Source organism: Odontesthes bonariensis, chromosome 15, assembly GCF_027942865.1.
Source record: "Odontesthes bonariensis isolate fOdoBon6 chromosome 15, fOdoBon6.hap1, whole genome shotgun sequence".
In the NCBI taxonomy this organism is placed as follows: domain Eukaryota; kingdom Metazoa; phylum Chordata; class Actinopteri; order Atheriniformes; family Atherinopsidae; genus Odontesthes; species Odontesthes bonariensis.
The window spans coordinates 32,579,488-32,596,778 of NC_134520.1; the positions used below are offsets into that span (position 1 = coordinate 32,579,488).

Here is a 17,291-nt window from a genome sequence, read left to right on the forward strand (position 1 = left end):
GACTCTGTTTTCCAATAACAGTCTCATGGAGAGGATGTTCAGAGTTGTCCATAATTCTCTTGATTTTATGCAAAATCCTTCTTATGACATCCCATATCAGCAACATCATTTATGGACATCTTCATGTCAAAAGAGGCGAACTATCCCTTTAATGTGAGGTCAAAACATGTCTTCATTCAGGGTGAACGGCTCCTCTTTGGTGCGTTTAACAGTTCTGCCAATAGATGGCAGTAATCAGCCACCAGAGTTTTACAGGGAAGCCAAAAGTTTAGAGTAAGAAAAAAATTCAGTTTCTGGTTGGATTTCGAGTGGGATCAGAGCAGGAAAGTGTAGCAGAAGAATCAGACGTGCACAAAGAAGCCTCATCCTGAATAAACCCTGCAAAGTGTGTCCCAGTTTTTGTGTCTGAGCTGGTGTGTGTGTGTCTGAATGACAAAGAGAGTCTCCTGGCTGACAGAGGAGGGTGGTTTACATGGCGGATGGGTCTCCAGGTGCCTCACAGACTGACTGACGGCCGTCTGGCTCATCAGATAGCAGCTCAAAATGAGGCTCTATTCAGGCTCCTGGTCTCTGTGGGGAGCTTCGAGGAACTGGAAGTGGGACAGAGACGTGGGGACGCGTCGCCTTCCTGCAGCCTGGGGTGACAGCGTGGAGGCTGGGGGGGGGGGTGCAGTGATGGTGTGTGCACGTCTGTGTGAGGGGTGGGGGTGGCTGTTCGGCGGTGGATGACCTCACCATTACGGGAAACTTTCCCACAGCCTGCACACAAAGAAGGCCGTCAAAAGGTAAAAAGGATGAGAGAGAATAGAAATTTAACACAGTCTGTAAAGTGTGGACGAGTCGGTGAGAAAGAGGTTTGCTTCGGAGGGGGAGTCGTGTTGCCTTTTCAGCGCTGAGGAGATTCACGGGGACGATAGAGGCTCTGCTTTCACTCTGCTGAGTCACCAGCAGCCATTTTCTCCACCTCTGCTCCCACTTCCTGCTGCACTTCCTGTCAGGCAGCGCACCAGCACCTGGTGGCGAGGTGGTTTTCACAGCCGCACGCTGCCGCCGCCGCTGGACGACATCACATTCCTGGCATCGCTCGCTCCGAATGGTGTTTGGAAATCCAAAGGCTGGCTTCCGTTCGGGAATGCCTCCCTCACAGAGTCCCTCTCAGCCTCTGATCCCCGGCCTCCTCTCACTTTATTTGAGTTCGCTATTTAAAGCCCGTGCTAAGTGCGCTGCTGGCTGGCTGAACCGGGGGGGCAAACACACACTCCGTCTCACACGCTAAAACCACAACGACCCACAAATAATCCCACTCCTATTTTTAAATTGGTTTGCTGAGGGGACAGAGCCTGCAGGGCCGATTAAAAAAAATACTGTTTTTAAAAACTTTACCGGAGGATAATAACTATTATTCTAGAGAAGCATTTTAAGAGATATCACTGTTTACCTGCAGCTCAAAGGGCGTCTGTGAGGAAAACTGCTTTTAAATGTTTATAAAGATTAATATTGTGACACTTTGATTACATTCTGTTGTGAATTCTCATGTATATAATAGATCCAGAAACTTTGTCAATTAGGCTTAAAGAAGAAGCCCAAACTACGTTCTCCACATGATTGAATATTTTGCTGAATCACCGTTAACAGCAGTAATTTGTGGAGGAATCTTGGCTTCTTCAGCTCATTGAGGTCTGCAGCATTAGTTTCTGCACAGCTCTCTGAAGGTCCCACCACAGCGTCTCAGTCAGGCTGAGGTCTGGACTTTGACTGGTCCGTTGAACACCTCGATTCTTCTCTTCTTCCCACATTCTGCTGTAGATCTGCTGCTGTGTTTGGGATCTTTGTCCTGTTGATGAGCCAGTTTCAGCCCAGCTTTAGCCTCACATCTGACTCTAGAACACTTTGGTATCCAGAGGAGTTCATGGTGGACTCAATGGCTGCGAGGTGCCCAGGTCCTGTGGCTGCAGAACCAGCCCAGATCATCAGCCCTCCACCACCGTGCTTGACAGCTGGTGTGAGGTGTTTGTGCTGATATGCTGTGTTTGGTTTCCTCCAAACGTGCTGCTGTGCATTATGAGCAAACATCTCCACTTTGGTCTGCTCTGTCCAGAGGACTTTGTTCCAGAAGTCTTGTGGTTTGTTCAGATGCAGCTTTGCAAAACCTAAGCTGTGCTGCCATGTTCTTTTTAGAGAGAAGAGGCTTTCTCCTGCAGCCCTTCCACACAAGCCATACCTGTTCAGTCTGTTTCTAACTGTGCTGTCATGACCTTTAACCTTTAACATGCTAACTGAGGCCCGCAGAGTCTGAGATGTAGCTCTTGGGTTTCTGACCTTGGGGTGACCTTTAACCTTTAACATGCTAACTGAGGCCTGCAGACTCTGAGATGTAGCTCTTTGGGTTTCTGACCTTGGGGTGACCTTTAACCTTCAACATGCTAACTGAGGCCTACAGAGTCTGAGATGTAGCGCTTTGGGTTTCTGACCTTGGGGTGACCTTTAACCTTTAACATGCTAACTGAGGCCTGCAGAGTCTGAGATGTAGCTCTTTGGGTTTCTGACCTTGGGGTGACCTTTAACCTTTAACATGCTAACTGAGGCCTGCAGACTCTGAGATGTAGCTCTTGGGTTTCTGACCTTGGGGTGACCTTTAACCTTCAACATGCTAACTGAGGCCTGCAGAGTCTGAGATGTAGCTCTTGGGTTTCTGACCTTGGGGTGACCTTTAACCTTTAACATGCTAACTGAGGCCTGCAGAGTCTGAGATGTAGCTCTTTGGGTTTCTGACCTTTGGGTGACCTTTGGGTGACCTTGCTGGGACGTCCACTCCTGGGAAGATTGACAGCTGTCCTGAATGTTTTCCACCTGCGAATAATCTTTCTCTCTGTAGAACGATGGACTCCAGATAGTTTGGAAACGGCCTTATAACCCTTCCCAGACAGATGGGCTTCTCTGGAGATCGTTGCTGATGTCTTTCCTCCTTGGCATCGTGTTAACACACACCTGAAAACTGACACAACTTCTGCTTTTATAGAGCTGCTCACAGACTGATGATCAGATAATCAGAGCATTGATCAGCAGCTCCTGGCTGCTGCTCATAAGGGGAAAATCTAAACCTTTGGACCTAATCCTCAGTTTTATCCCACTGACATAAAACAATACAACAATACATCAACAATAATGCTAATGAGGGAGGATAAGTAAATAAATAAAAGACTAACTACTGGAGCACAGTACCAGGGTTTTTTGTAAATTTGTTTCTCTGCAGGTCGCTGGCAATGATATTATAAAAGCAGCTTCGTGGAATTAACCGCGATCTATCAATGTCACACAATTCAGGCTTCCAGCCTGCAGAAAACAAGCTCCACACAGTTGGGTTTTTTCATCCAGGTATAGCATAGAAATCTCATCTGCCAAAGCAAAAAAATCTAGCTCAGACATGTCGGGAAAGCTCTAGACAGCTCAGATTTTATGCATCGTGCACAAACAATGTCTGCAGGGTTGAATAAAGACGAACTCAGTGACACTCACAACCACCAAACAAGGATAAAGAAACTCCCCAGTGCGAAGTATGATGAAAGAATCGCTGCTCTGAACACAAACTTCTTCATCAAACACCTTTTAATCACACACACTTCCAAAAGCATCTTCTTTCCTTAGTTTTTGGCAGTTAAAAACTCTACATCATCATATCAGTTAGCATCTTTGTCACAATGAATGTACAAATATTGGAGCAAAAGTGAAGCAACAGAATTCATTCAGTCTTTATCCAAGCTTTGCTGTTCACCAGTTCTGAAACAAATATCTTTTCACTGCTTAACTCTCAATTTCTTCTCCTCCTTTGCAGGTAAACTACAGTTAAACCACCTCGACACTGAGATCCGAGGTGTCCATGTTCAACTTTTTAAATTACTATCATGATTTTAAAAGTATTCAGCTTTTAAAAGAAACCTTTATCAAAACGAATGCACAGAAAATTCAATCATTCTCAGCTTCAAATTGCCCCTCCTTTCACATGCATTCAGTTAGAGAAACAATCAAAACTTTCAAATCTTACACTCAAAAGTTTGATGTCTGATTGAGCTAAATTTTCTATGAGAAGGAATATTTCCAGAGCCAGAGTGGAGCAGCTAATGTTTTTAGCTGTAATTTGTACACAACAGGCATCATTTTTACCACCAAAATGTAGTAAAATTGGTCTTCTCTCACAGCCTAACTTCCTAGAAGCCTCTGAATCACGGAGCGAGCATCCAACTGCCCAACTCAACTCAATAGAAACTAAGATTTTTTACCAAAAAGCAGAGGTTAAGTTGCTCAAATGCCAACATTTTCTGTCACGGTAACACAAATGACACCCCGATGTTACTCACGGGTTTGAATTAGATGCAAAGATGCTCTTCATATCCCCGCAGTGGCATCACTTACACACAGAACACACAGTAAATGACTGCAGAGACACTAATAACTGAATAAGACTACATGCAACGCGTGGATAAGGAGCAATCTTACCAGATCTGACTGGAAATACAGAGTGAGCTAAAGTGAGCTGCTGATCGGGCACCTCAGAATAGGTTTGGTGGGTGATTTCAGTCACTTCATCTGCATTAATATGACGGTACGCACACGTTACCCTCACATGCAGAACAATGCATGGCAACACATACGTGACAGGACGGTTACCAACAGAAACATGCAAGATCCAACACACTCAGAAATGTGCGTGACAGCAGGCAGCGTACACAGACACGTACCGACACACACCCACAAATGTCGACTCGCGTCATCTCATATTTACCAAGACAAATGCACAAAATCTGCTCTTTAAACTATGTCTGTTCATTTCCCACACCCGCCTAACCCAGCTCAGCTCAGGGCTGCCATGGACGTACACCAAACTATTTCAGGTCCAACAAACTCGCACTCACTCAGTTTAGAAGGCAAATCTAAATTAGCATTAGCATCTAAATTAGCACAATTCAACAACAAGGTGGTTTACATGGAACATAAAAGAATAACAGATCGAGGTACAGCACAGGGAAAGCTGTTCAGTTGCAGTGGTAAACACAAATGGTGTTAGGTTTGGTCTAAAAGAAGAAGACCTGCAGTTATCTGGGAGTTTGTTCCACATATCTGATCCATAAAAACTGAAAGCAGCTTCTCCATGTTTGGCTCCAACTCTGAGAAAGCAAACCTTGTTCCCCAAGGTTCAGAGCGCACCAGACAATCTGAGATTTAAACTATTTAAAGCTTTATAACCCAGCAGCTGTTTCTTAAAATCACCTCTTTGATGGACAGGATGCTGCACTAGAAAAAAATCAAAGTCTTACCAAGTATATTTGTCTAATTTCTTATCAAAATATCTCATTACACTTAATATAAGACACAACTGCCTATTTCAGTAGTACTATTTCAGCCAGATATAGGGACTTGTTTGAAGACAATACATCTGGAATATCTTGTTAAATGAAAAAGTCTGGAAAACAAATTGTTTTGAGTCACATTTCATATGAAACAAGCTTTTTTTGACATTTGAAGAGGTTTTTAAGCTAATTTCAAGATCACTTTTATCTCAAAAGTCCCAAATATCACATCTTATTTCAAGAAATCTTGACAAGCCGATTTTCACTAGTTCCATTGGCAGATTTTTTGCTTATTTCAAGCAAAAACGTCTCGTATTTGTTGTTTTTTTACTCATTTTTAGAGGGGCATTTTTTCCAGTGTGGGGTCACATGGCACTGAAAGGATCAGATAATTGGCTAAATTACAATAAGAATGAGTTGAGCAAGGGTAATTCTCCTTGGATATATGGCGGTGAATGAATGGGATCAGAGGCACAAAGCGTGTCATACCCCGGTATGATAGGTGGCGCTGTACCCATTCCAGCTGTTGCTAATAGAGCCACTTCCTGTTGACCTCTTCACCACCAACAACAACAACAAACTCAGGCATTCGAGAAAGATGGAGAACGCAGAGCCAGATGAAGCTACGTCCCTCTACATTTGGTCTGTGATGAGCTGCTTGTTGCACAAACTCGATGCCCAACGGAACATTCTCCATCGCGTTGTTTGTTTCTTTCTGACGGCGACAACAACAGGAATATCGTCTCCTATGACTTCCGGGTCACGACCCCGGGAAAACATCTGGAGCATGCGCAGAACGCAAAGTCTGATTCACCACGTGCTTCAGCGTCTACAAGCAGGTTTAGAGTGACTTTCAACCCAGTTATCTCGGGGTCTGAATCCGATCCGATCCAATTTATAGTCAGATTAAGGTGTCTACATGCACTTAATAACTCATTCTGATTGTAATTTAGCCAATAATCCGATCCTTTCAGGGCCATGTGACCCCACTGAGTGTAGAGACCTCAGGGCTTACTATGATCCACTTTTCTGGTCTTAGTGAGGACTCGAGCAGCAGACCAGTGATCTCGTCTGCTGAAGATAAATGCACGGAGCAGCTTTTCTAAACCACTCTGACACATTAGTCCTTTAAATCTTTTAAATATTCTTCAGGTGATTGCCGGCTGACTTCATAACTGACTTAAAATGACTGTTGAGTCCATAATAACACCCAGAGTTCTAGTTTGGTTTGTGGTTTTTTTTGTGGCTCCAAAGACAATGACCTCTGATTTGTATTTGTTTAATTTAAAATCACCAACTAACCTAACATGTGTGGCTCCTTTTTTAAGGATAGTGGGAGAAATCTGGATTACCCTGAGAGAAGCCCACACATGCACAACTCCACCCAGAAAGGCTCCAGCTGGGATTCCTGAACCAGGAGCCCTCTTGTTAGCCCTCAAACTATAACTTCTTTAGTACAATTTCAGGAGACAAACTTCTTTAGGTCCAATTCTACCCCTTTTTCTGCCAATTTTTTAGCCAAAATCATTCAACAACAGCCTGGAAAGAAAGGCTTTCTCTAGTTAATTGGAGGTTTTCTGCTGCTGTTGGTGAGGTAACACAGCGAGCATGCTAATGCAAACTGCAAAGGATAGAAGTTGCACATCTCAGACAGCAAAAAAAAATCCAACTTCTTTTCATAATAAAGTACAAATTAGTGCAGCTTCAGGGACGCAAAATGCGTGTAAAGATATGTGTCTCCTCATCTGCCTGTCAGCTGAACCCAAACTGAATCAGCAAAAGTGAATCATTGCATTTAATTAGTGATGCAATGCCCTGAGAGCAAACACACACTCAAACACTCACGCATACCCACATAATCCACCCCTCATTAGGTGTATTGTAGGAATGCTGATGTAATGCAAGTTAATCTGTTGGCCTCTGGTTGGCTCTGCGGCCCGGCGGGGGCCCTTTGTGTGGGACATTACCCCGGTCCCGCCCCCTGGAGACAGGTTCATTAAGACTGACGCTGATACCCAAGTACCCAGACCTTTTGTGAGTGTTTATACATAAAACTGTGTGTTGTCAGTCAGTTATAGGGGAGACAATGCGCTGCGGAGGACAGCCATAAAGGCACTGTTTTCCCAGGCATGTGCCTGAGCGCACGTAGGCCAGAAATCTTGATTGGCGTGCAAGGGTGTGTGTGTGTGTGTGTGTGTGTGTGAGAATGAGTCTGTATTTCACGAGGCATATCAGTGAAAGCGTGCCGCTCACACACACTAAATGTGAGTTTTTAAAGCCTCTCTGCACCGGAGCAGTGTTTCTCTGCTGCCTTCTTGCCCATACGAGTATTCTTACAAGTGTATTTGCATGTACTTATGGTATTACGCACTTATTTGTTTTCTAAATTGTCTTCCCATTTGTCTCGGTACCTAACTTACCGCACTTACTCTAGCACTAGTTATGCTCTTAGCTGTTTGCTTTTTCATTGTAGGTGAATACGTATTATCGATTATTTTTGGATTTGGTACCAAAGAGCCTTCCAGAATGGATCTGAGGCAGTTGTTTTATTACCTGGAGGAACAATAAGGGGTATTTTCCATGTGTTTATGTAGGTGGTTGGAAATAAAAGGAACAGACACAGTTAGTTCATGATTTTAGGCACCAATCAACACTTTTACCCAGATCTACCCTGATCCGCCCTCTTAGGACATCACCCGTTTCGTCCTAGCTTCTTACGCACTTATTTGTTTCCTAAATTGTCTTCCCATTTGTCTCGGTACCTAACTTACTGCACTTACTCTAGCAGTAGTTATGCTTTTAGCTGTTTGGTTTTGGAAGTAAATGCACTTATGATTTCTTGTTACCTGAAGTTCTTTTGCCTACCGATGTGGAACACACTTATTGTAAGTCGCTTTGGATAAAAGCGTCTGCAGAATGACCGTAGTGTAATCTAATGCATGTTATTATTAATTATTATTATTAAAGGTGAGTGGGAAAATCACTTGTAGATGGTTTTTTGGCTTGTTTTTAGTCCAGTTTCAAGGTCTCTGAGGCTTTTGATTGTTTGTAATAAAATCTTGTTGCAGTTCATTTTGCCTGTTTCATGTAATATATGCAAATATTTTCCTCTTATTTCTCGTAGACTCTTCGACGCCCATCGGGCTCACAGTCAAAGGTCTGCGGTCTGTCATGTGAGTGCATTTACATTTTGTTACTTCTTCATTTCCTAAAGTTGGCCCATTTCTCATGCTATGCCTGCGACCAAAGTGGCAAAATGGCAAAGCCTTGGTTGGATCTGCACATAGTTTAACTGCCGCTAAACATGGTGGAAACACGATCCGTGTTGCAACATGGAGATATTTGAGAAAATGTGGTCACAAAGTAAATAACAGCCTTCTGCAAAGGTGGCACAGTGTAATAAAAAACGAGGTAGCATCAAACTGAGTTTTCAATTATTAGAGGAGGTGAAAATTCCCTTTAGCTGGGCTCCCCCACACAGATCCAACCCAGACTTTCCAAACACTCAGTCTACTGCAGGTCGAACTCAAACTACTCACACACTGAAAAAAATCCAAGTCTTAACAAGTATATTTGTCTCATTGAGTATCTCATTACACTTAATATAAGACACAACTGCCTAACAAGCACTATTTCAGCCAGATGTAGGGACTTGTTGGAAGACAATACATCTGGAATATCTTGTTAAATGAAAAAGTCTTGAAAACAAATAGTTTTGAGTCGGATTTTATATGAAACAAGCTTTTTTCTTTGACATTTGAAGAGGTTTTTAAGCTAATTTCAAGATCACTTTTAACTCAAAAGTCCCAAATATCACATCTTATTTCAAGAAATCTTGACAAGCCGATTTTCACTAGTTCCATTGGCAGATTTTTTTGCTTATTTCAAGCAAAAACGTCTTGTATTTGTTGTCTTATTTACTTATTTTTGAAAGGGGCATTTTTTCCAGTGCAATGATTTCACAAAACCGAACCTAAAAAGAATAAAACGGCATTTCTGATCGTCCGTGCATCCAGTTTGTCTTCATGACTGATTCCAAAAGTGGAAAACAACTCAACTAGAGTTACAAGAAACTGTAATTTTCCTCGTCAGTGACAGTTTGCATGCTTGTGTGTCGTCTCGGTTTTCTTTGTGAGAAAACGGCGTGTGTGGCTGTGTTTCTGTGTGTCTCTTTGTCTCCTTTTCCTGCTTCCTTCCCCAGCGTTTTATTAGAGCCAACGTACCGCCGGTTCATGTTTCAACAATGTTTTTTTCCATCTTCAGTTTCAGTCTCGTTCTTTTCTCCTTTTCTCTTTTATTTCCCGTCTTTTATTTGGCTTCTCCTGTACAAGTAAAAACTTTACAGAACGTGGCAACAAAAGTGACGAGTGCATGCAAGTCTCCCGTAAAGACAGAAACATGCTGTCTGGGCTGTCTGCCTCCCCGCATCCATCTTTCTTTTCCTAATCCCACTTTTCTTTCGCCTTTGTCAGAATTCTCACTTGGCACTTCCATATGATGAGTTTTTGGCAGCCGGCGACCCAGATTACTATCTATCAAAAAGGAGAAAGTAGAGCATGAAAAGGAGGTCCAATCGGCAATTATAAATCAATGAATCACTAAACTGGAGAAAGCGTTTAGGCCGTTCTGAGTAGAGGGGAAGAGGGTTGGCGTGAGATATTAAATGAGAAGGGCAGTCAGGAATAGAAGCGGGGTCTTCAGGGATAGCTGCACAATGAGCAGCAGTGTGGAGAGGCTCCGGTGTCTGTGCTCTCTGCCCCATATCTTTCCCGTCACACCCCTCAAACTCAGCCCGGGGTCATCTGGGGTAGCCACCAATAAAGGGACGAAGGGCATGCGGAGCTGCCGCCTGTCCGTCGCCTTACACAAGGGAGGGTAACACGAATGAAGGGTGTAATTCACGTCAGGGAACAATGTTCCTCTCCTCAGTGTGAACAGCAAAGTTATGATGTGATGAAACGACACGACACCAAGCTCAAAATAAAGACGTATTTATTTATTTATTATTATTATTATTTTATTATTATTATTATTATTTTTTTTTAATTATTTTATTTTATTTTCATCTTTATTTTTATAAAGATTTATTTATAAAGACGTATTTAGCAGCAATTTGTGACCTGAAAAAAAGTCATTTTTGGCTCCTCTGATGGCTTCTTATGCGATCTGTGATAACCTGCCACACCTGATTGAAAATAACCCCAGAGGAGGAGTCTGTATTACCCCTTTTTGACCATTTTCAACCAGGTGTCGACACCAGTACGGAGCCGGTTCGACTTCAGAACCCTCCACAAATCAGAAAGCCACTACAGCGCCATGTCTTACACTGGAAAAAATGCCCCTCCAAAAATAAGTTAAAAAAACAACAAATAAAAGACGTTTTTGCTTGAGGTGTTTTTTTTCTGTCCGTATCGAATAAGACTTGATGTGCATTAGACTAAAATCTTGTTTGGCCTGGGAAAGATTAAATAAACTCACCCACTCTTTCCAGTCTGAGCCAAGAGGTCAAATATATCAGATATTTTTCAGATTTTTATCCTCTTGTGGATGTCCACCACCGCAGTATTTGTTGTAGAATTTTTCTTCCCTTTGCTACACTGGAAAAAATGCCCCTCCAAAAATAAGTAAAAAAAACAACAAATACGAGACATTTTTGCTTCAAATAAGCAAAAAAATCTGCCAATGGAACTAGTGAAAATCGGCTTGTCAAGATTTCTTGAAATAAAATGTGATATTTGGGACTTTTGAGATAAAAGTGATCTTGAAATTAGCTTAAAAACCTCTTCAAATGTCAAAAAAAGCTTGTTTCATATGAAATCCGACTCAAAACAAAATTTGTTTTCACGACTTTTTCATTTAACAAGATATTCCAGATGTATTGTCTTCAAACAAGTCCCTATATCTGGCTGAAATAGTACTTGTTAGGCAGTTGTGTCTGATATTAAGTGTAATGAGATATTTTGACTAGAAATGAGACAAATATACTTGGTAAGACTTAGATTTTTTCCAGTGTAAGTGCACATGAACGCTGGCATTTTGACAAACTAAGTCAATCCTCCTTCGTTTTCCAGCAATAATTATGTCCACTCAGTCCTGTCTATGAAAATAAATAAAAGTTTTATTATAAAGCACCAAACCGTTATAATCCAATCAATTCAAATCCAGATCTCTCAACAGTGACAGCTCACTGCATGCATTCTGGGATTTAATGACCTTCGACTGCTAAACAGTTCTTTGTGGAACTTCTTCTTTGTGGGCAGCTTCGACGGGAGATCTCACACAATTGTTTTCCTTCTCAATGTGCAGGCAAAGCAGCTGAAAATTCTCCATTCTCCACCAACAATCACTTAATTCTCCGAGTTGTCCCACCAACTGGAGCTCTGTCAGGGTCCCGTATAGAACCGGTGATGGTGGCAACCGGTTCAGGGTTGACCTCTGTAGCTCAACCTGGGGCCTACATTGTTGACTATAGTTGGAGAGACTTTTAAAATGCTTGGAAACATATTCATCTGACCAAAATTGTATGAAATCAAGCTTCTAAAAATTGGCCTAACTCATCCAGGAAATGCTGTTGAGGCTGGAATTACTCCACATGTATCAGCTCAGCTCGACTCAAGTGGGCCTCGTTGCTCTGTAGATGCTCCGAAGTTGAATCATTGAGCACCCTTATTGTAAAAAGAGTAAAGGTTAAGCGTATATTAATACAGCAACTTTTGTCAGAAACTGTGGTTACTTAAAGCATTTCTAGGCTGCCGCTCTGCTCTAATAAAATCCTGATTTTTCCAAGCTAAAAATCACAAATTCAAGTAACTTAAACACATCTGCGCAGTGAATTCTGCTTTACTCTTTTACGGAGATCTCCAGCAGAGAAGGTTAAAAAGACGAGAAAATCTTGAGAGTTTGTTCATACAGTCAACAGCATAAGTGGGCGACTTGATTTCCCTCCTGTGCATGAAAACTGGAGCAAAGAAGGCAGTCCGATTAGCTCGAATTAAGTGTGGATGTAACCATGCTGACTGGTTTTCCTGGTCCAGACTCTTGCCTAAATTGAGGTCGGTTGGTTTGGCATTTTAATACCAAATACTTTCATACATCCCAACGTCACAGCTAGTTAACTTGGGTTAAAACGAGGTTGTTCTGGTCCGTTTCACATGCTGCTGTCAATCACTCCACTTTGAGCAGCTATAATTGAAAAGAATAAAGGATAAAGTGATTGTTTTTGTCATTATATGTCAGTATTAATGATGAACTATGCATAAAAAGACTCAGACTACTTGGTAAACACTTAATATAGATAGTGGGCGACCCAGAGAGATATTTGCATCGATTAAACCCTGATAATCAGTCTCTCAAATCAGTCCACTTCCACTTCTTCAGCTGCTTTTTCAGGGCAGGGAGGAGCGAGAGCAGAGCTAAAGTACAGCAGAGAGGGATTTAACAAATTATAATAATAAATAAACAAATAGGAAATAGGAAAAAATGAATAAACAAATTAAAAAAATAGAATGATTTTCCTTCAAAGTATCTCTTTTAACTTATAAGAACACCATGTGAAAGTGTAAAAAAGGCTGAAAACTCACCAGAGGTCGTCTCAGCTAAAAGTTCTCATGTGCATCGGCTCGTGTAAATCAAGCAAAGTCACACATGATGCGTCTCCTTATGTAACCCTGTACAGAAATGAGATCTAAGGTTTCGTGTAGTGGGGTCAGTAACCAGAACACTCTGCTAAGATAATCGAGTGTTCGGCCATTTGTAAGCTCTCATGACTTGGCTTTTGAAGCACTGGGGTAAACTGAGGCTCACAAATTCAGTATTACTGGTTTACCAGGATAAATCTTCTGGTGTAAGAAAAGAAATAGCTTCTCTGGGTCTTAACTCAGTTAATTCATTCAGCTAACTTAATCACCCTGCCTTGTGAGACGAGCCTGAAGGCACGACTCAGATCAAAGCAAAGAAACTACAGGGATGAGTGTGTCCTTATCCTGCTGTCAGCTGAGTTTTCTGAGCTTTTCCATGATAATTACCAGATGTGCTCCTGAAGTGGCGAATCTGTAGCACACAGTCCAACACCATGCCGCTGGATTACAGCTCATTTCTTTGTGACTTCTACAGGGACACTAACTTGTGTGTTTTTTTTCTGCCTGGCACAGCTAATCGTGTCAGACGGAACAGATGAAATCACGGTTTTCTTACTTTTTTCTCATTGCTACACAGGGGAGAACGGCGAGGCTGAGCCCAGCCAGTGTCAGCTGTCAGCAGCTCCACGCTGCTGTGATGTCATCCTGCAGCGGGGGAAGTGTTTGGAGTGGAAGGATAACAATGATGACTGAACCCTTGGCCTTCTGGTCATGACCTTCCAGCACGGGTGTCACAAGCCTGGAAGGAGCCTCTTTACGGCAGAGCCGTAGAGTGGAAACAAGCCTGCTCTTAGCGTTAGCATGGGCTAATGCCCCCGGGGTTTGACCTCCGGGCGGGATGGTCGAGGGCCAACACCTCCTTTTCTGAGTGCTCATATATTATATATATATATATATATATATATATATATATATCATTAGGCCCCAAATAAATCTGTGATATGTTAAGAGAATATAAATCCAGCAGAGCTCTTAGATCCAAGGACTCACACTGGAAAAAAATCAAAGTCTTACCAAGTATATTTGTCTCATTTCTTGTCAAAATATCTCATTACACTTAATATCAGACACAACTGCCTAACAAGTACTATTTCAGCCAGATATAGGGACTTGTTTTAAGACAATACATCTGGAATATCTTGTTAAATGAAAAAGTCTTGAAAACAAATCGTTTTGAGTCACATATGATATGAAACAAGCTTTTTTTTGGACATTTGAAGAGGTTTTTAAGCTAATTTCAAGATCACTTTTAACTCAAAAGTCCCAAATATCACATCTTATTTCAAGAAATCTTGACAAGCCGATTTTCACTAGTTCCATTGGCTGATTTTTTTTGCTTATCTCATTTTTGGAGGGGCATTTTTTCCAGTGCAGGTCAGCTGGTCCAGTCCAGAGTCCAGACTAAACATGGAGAAGCAGCATTTAGCTGTTATGCTGCAAACAAGTGGAACAAACTGCCAGTGGAGATTAAACTTTCACCAAATGTAGACATTTTTAAATCCAGGTTAAAAACATTTCTTTTCTCATGTTTCTCATATCTTTGAATTTATCTGCTTGTTTTTAATCATTTAAATTATTTTATTTGTTTTTATTTATATTCTTTTATGTATTTTTAATGCTTCTTCCACTCCCTGCTGCAATGCTTTTATTTTATGTGAAGCCGTTTAAATTGTTTTGTACATGAAATGTGCTATACAAATAAATTGATTTGATTTGATTTGATTTGATATCTGCATACAAAGCCCAATCAATTGCATTTCCACTGAAAAAAACCCAACAAAACTGGTAACTTGATGCACATTCATACGCTCATTCAGGCAAAAAATACAGGAATGGATGCTTCCACACACACAATCCCATCCAGGTAGGGTTACCTCCAACATAAACATCTCCACCCAAAGAAAACAACACACCCTCTCGGGGACACATTCCTGTATCCTGAGCCCGGCCGCTGATAAACTTCTTGTGTGACTGGAACACATGGGCAAGGCTGGGCTAATTCAGCACCTGGGAACCCCTCTGCACCCGTCTAACTCCCTCTTTGGGAACAAACCTACCCTTCTGCGATTCCCAACAATGTCAGTGACACTCTACACTGCCCCATCTCCACTAATTGTTAGCTCACAATGCTTCCTGGTATTGTGTTCAACAATGCCCACTCTGAATAGAGAGTCTAACCTACTTGCTTTGTCACTAATTGGTTTCTTGAGAGGAGTAGAAAATGGGTAGTGAAAAGGAGAGTGGAGATGTTGGTAATGGACTGCAGTTTCATTGGAGTCGCCAGTAAATGGAGTTCACAAAGGGCTTTGTGGGGTCGAGGGCCGAGGGTCGAAGGTGAAAAAGAAGAGGTGCACCTGCACTTTCCACTGGCCGACAATGAGCTTATTCAGCTGGTCTGCCCAGCAGGACGATGGCGGACGGAGGCAGTGGCTGCCCTGCAGGCCCAGAGAGACAACCAGACACGCACAGTTAAACAGTCAGGGGGAGAATTAAAAAGCAGCCTGACAGGGCGGTGAAAAAGAGGTGTAATTACCGATGAAATAATTAAAACACGGAAGACAATTTCAGTCATGGAAGCTGTTCACCAGCGCATGTTACGTAATCAATATGACCTTAAAGTGAAAGCTCTACAGGACGATGGGGTATCGTTGTTCAAGCCTATGATAAAGAGAATAAATTAGAGACTAAGATCAACTCATATTGGAGTGACAGGAGGAAAAAAAGCGTGAAGAAGGCTGGAACAGCTCACAATCTGATCAGACAGACCAATTCTGAAGTGTACAGGGATAAACTGTCTGAACAAGAGAGAAAAAATGAGTGGAAGAGGATTAAAAAAAAGGAAAAAAGACTAGTTAAAGGGGAAAAAACCACGCTGATGTGTATTCTTGTTTCCTGCCTTTGTCGGTCCCAAAATTGCTTTGCTCCTTATTGTTTTTGCTTGTTTGATGAAGCCGATTTCCACACCATTGCTTGTTCTTGTATTAGCTACTAAGGACGATCCCATATTTCTCAGTTATGTACCATCAAACATCTCAGAGAGCAGAATTCACCAGAACAAACTCCTCCATTTTCATCCGTCTGCTTTGTTTTCTGGACATTATTCTTCTTCTGTCTGCCTTCTATAGGGTTAGGCAATAAATACACTTGCTGTTAATTATCACGGCTGCCTCGTGTATCCGGCGTTCGTTTGGTGCGTCAGTTAACGCTCTCTGAGGAATTAACGTTAGGCGTACACAAGCTGCAATATATAGGTGACCAGTAGAGGGAGTGTCAGGCTTATTTTTGATGTTTTAATGTTTTTTATCATCAATTTCTTGTGCCTTGCCTGGTTTAGAGGCCTCACACGTCATCTACAATACCGCCGCTACCAGAATGCTCCCGTCTACACGCTATAAATCCGGCAGCAGCTTCAGGTCTGAGTGGTCAGGTGTGCCCCCTTGTGGAATCCTCCGGTAACACATGTATTACAATGACAGGTTTACTCTTTTGAGCATTATGCTGAGCTCAGACACTGATGTTGGCCTGGCTCACAGTTTCCACTCTAATTCATCCCAAAGGTCTTCTATCGGGTTGAGGTCAGGACTCTGCAGGCCGGTGAGGTTCTTCCACACCAAACTCGCTCATCCAAGTCTTTATGGACCTTGCTTTGTGCTCTGGTGTGCAGTCATGTTGGAACAGGAAGGGACCATCCCCAAACTGTTTCCACAAACTGTTTCCACAGAGTTGGGAGCATGAAATGGTCCAACATCTCTTGGTGTGCTGAAGCATTCAGAGTTCCTTTCACTGGAACTAAGGGGCCAAGCCCAGCTCCTGAACAACAACCCCACACCATGATCCCCCCTCCACCAAACTTTACACTTTGGCACAATGCAGTCAGACCAAGCACCGTTCCCCTGGCAACCGCCAAACCCAGACTCCTCCATCAGATGGAGAAGCCTGATTGGTCCCTCCAGAGAACGGGTCTCCACTGCTCTGGAGTCCAGCGGTGGCGTGCTTTACACCGCTGCATCCGACGCTTTGCATTGCACTTGGTGATGTGTGGCTTGGATGCAGTTGCCATGGAAACCCATTCCACGAAGCGCTCTATGCACTGTTCCTGAGCTACTCTGAAGGTTACATGAAGTTTGGAGGACCGACTCTGCAGAAAGTCGGCGACCTCTGACCTCTGTAATTTTACGTGGCCGACCGCTTCATGGCCGAGCTGCTGTCGTTCCCCATCGCTTCCACTTTGTTATAACACCACTGACAGCTGGCTGTGGGGTATTTAGTTACTTGTTGCACAGGTGGCATCCTGTCAGGGTACCAGGCT

At 42.6% G+C, this 17,291-nt stretch overlaps 1 long non-coding RNA gene across 1 annotated transcript; it reads left to right on the forward strand.

Annotated features, from left to right (window-relative positions):
* Nucleotides 1-698: 698 nt before the first annotated feature.
* Nucleotides 699-13,848, forward strand: LOC142399913 (uncharacterized). Its single transcript, XR_012772893.1, has 3 exons — nucleotides 699-785; nucleotides 8,470-8,518; nucleotides 13,560-13,848. It is a non-coding gene; the product is annotated as an uncharacterized LOC142399913 (long non-coding RNA).
* The last annotated feature ends 3,443 nt before the right edge of the window (nucleotides 13,849-17,291 follow it).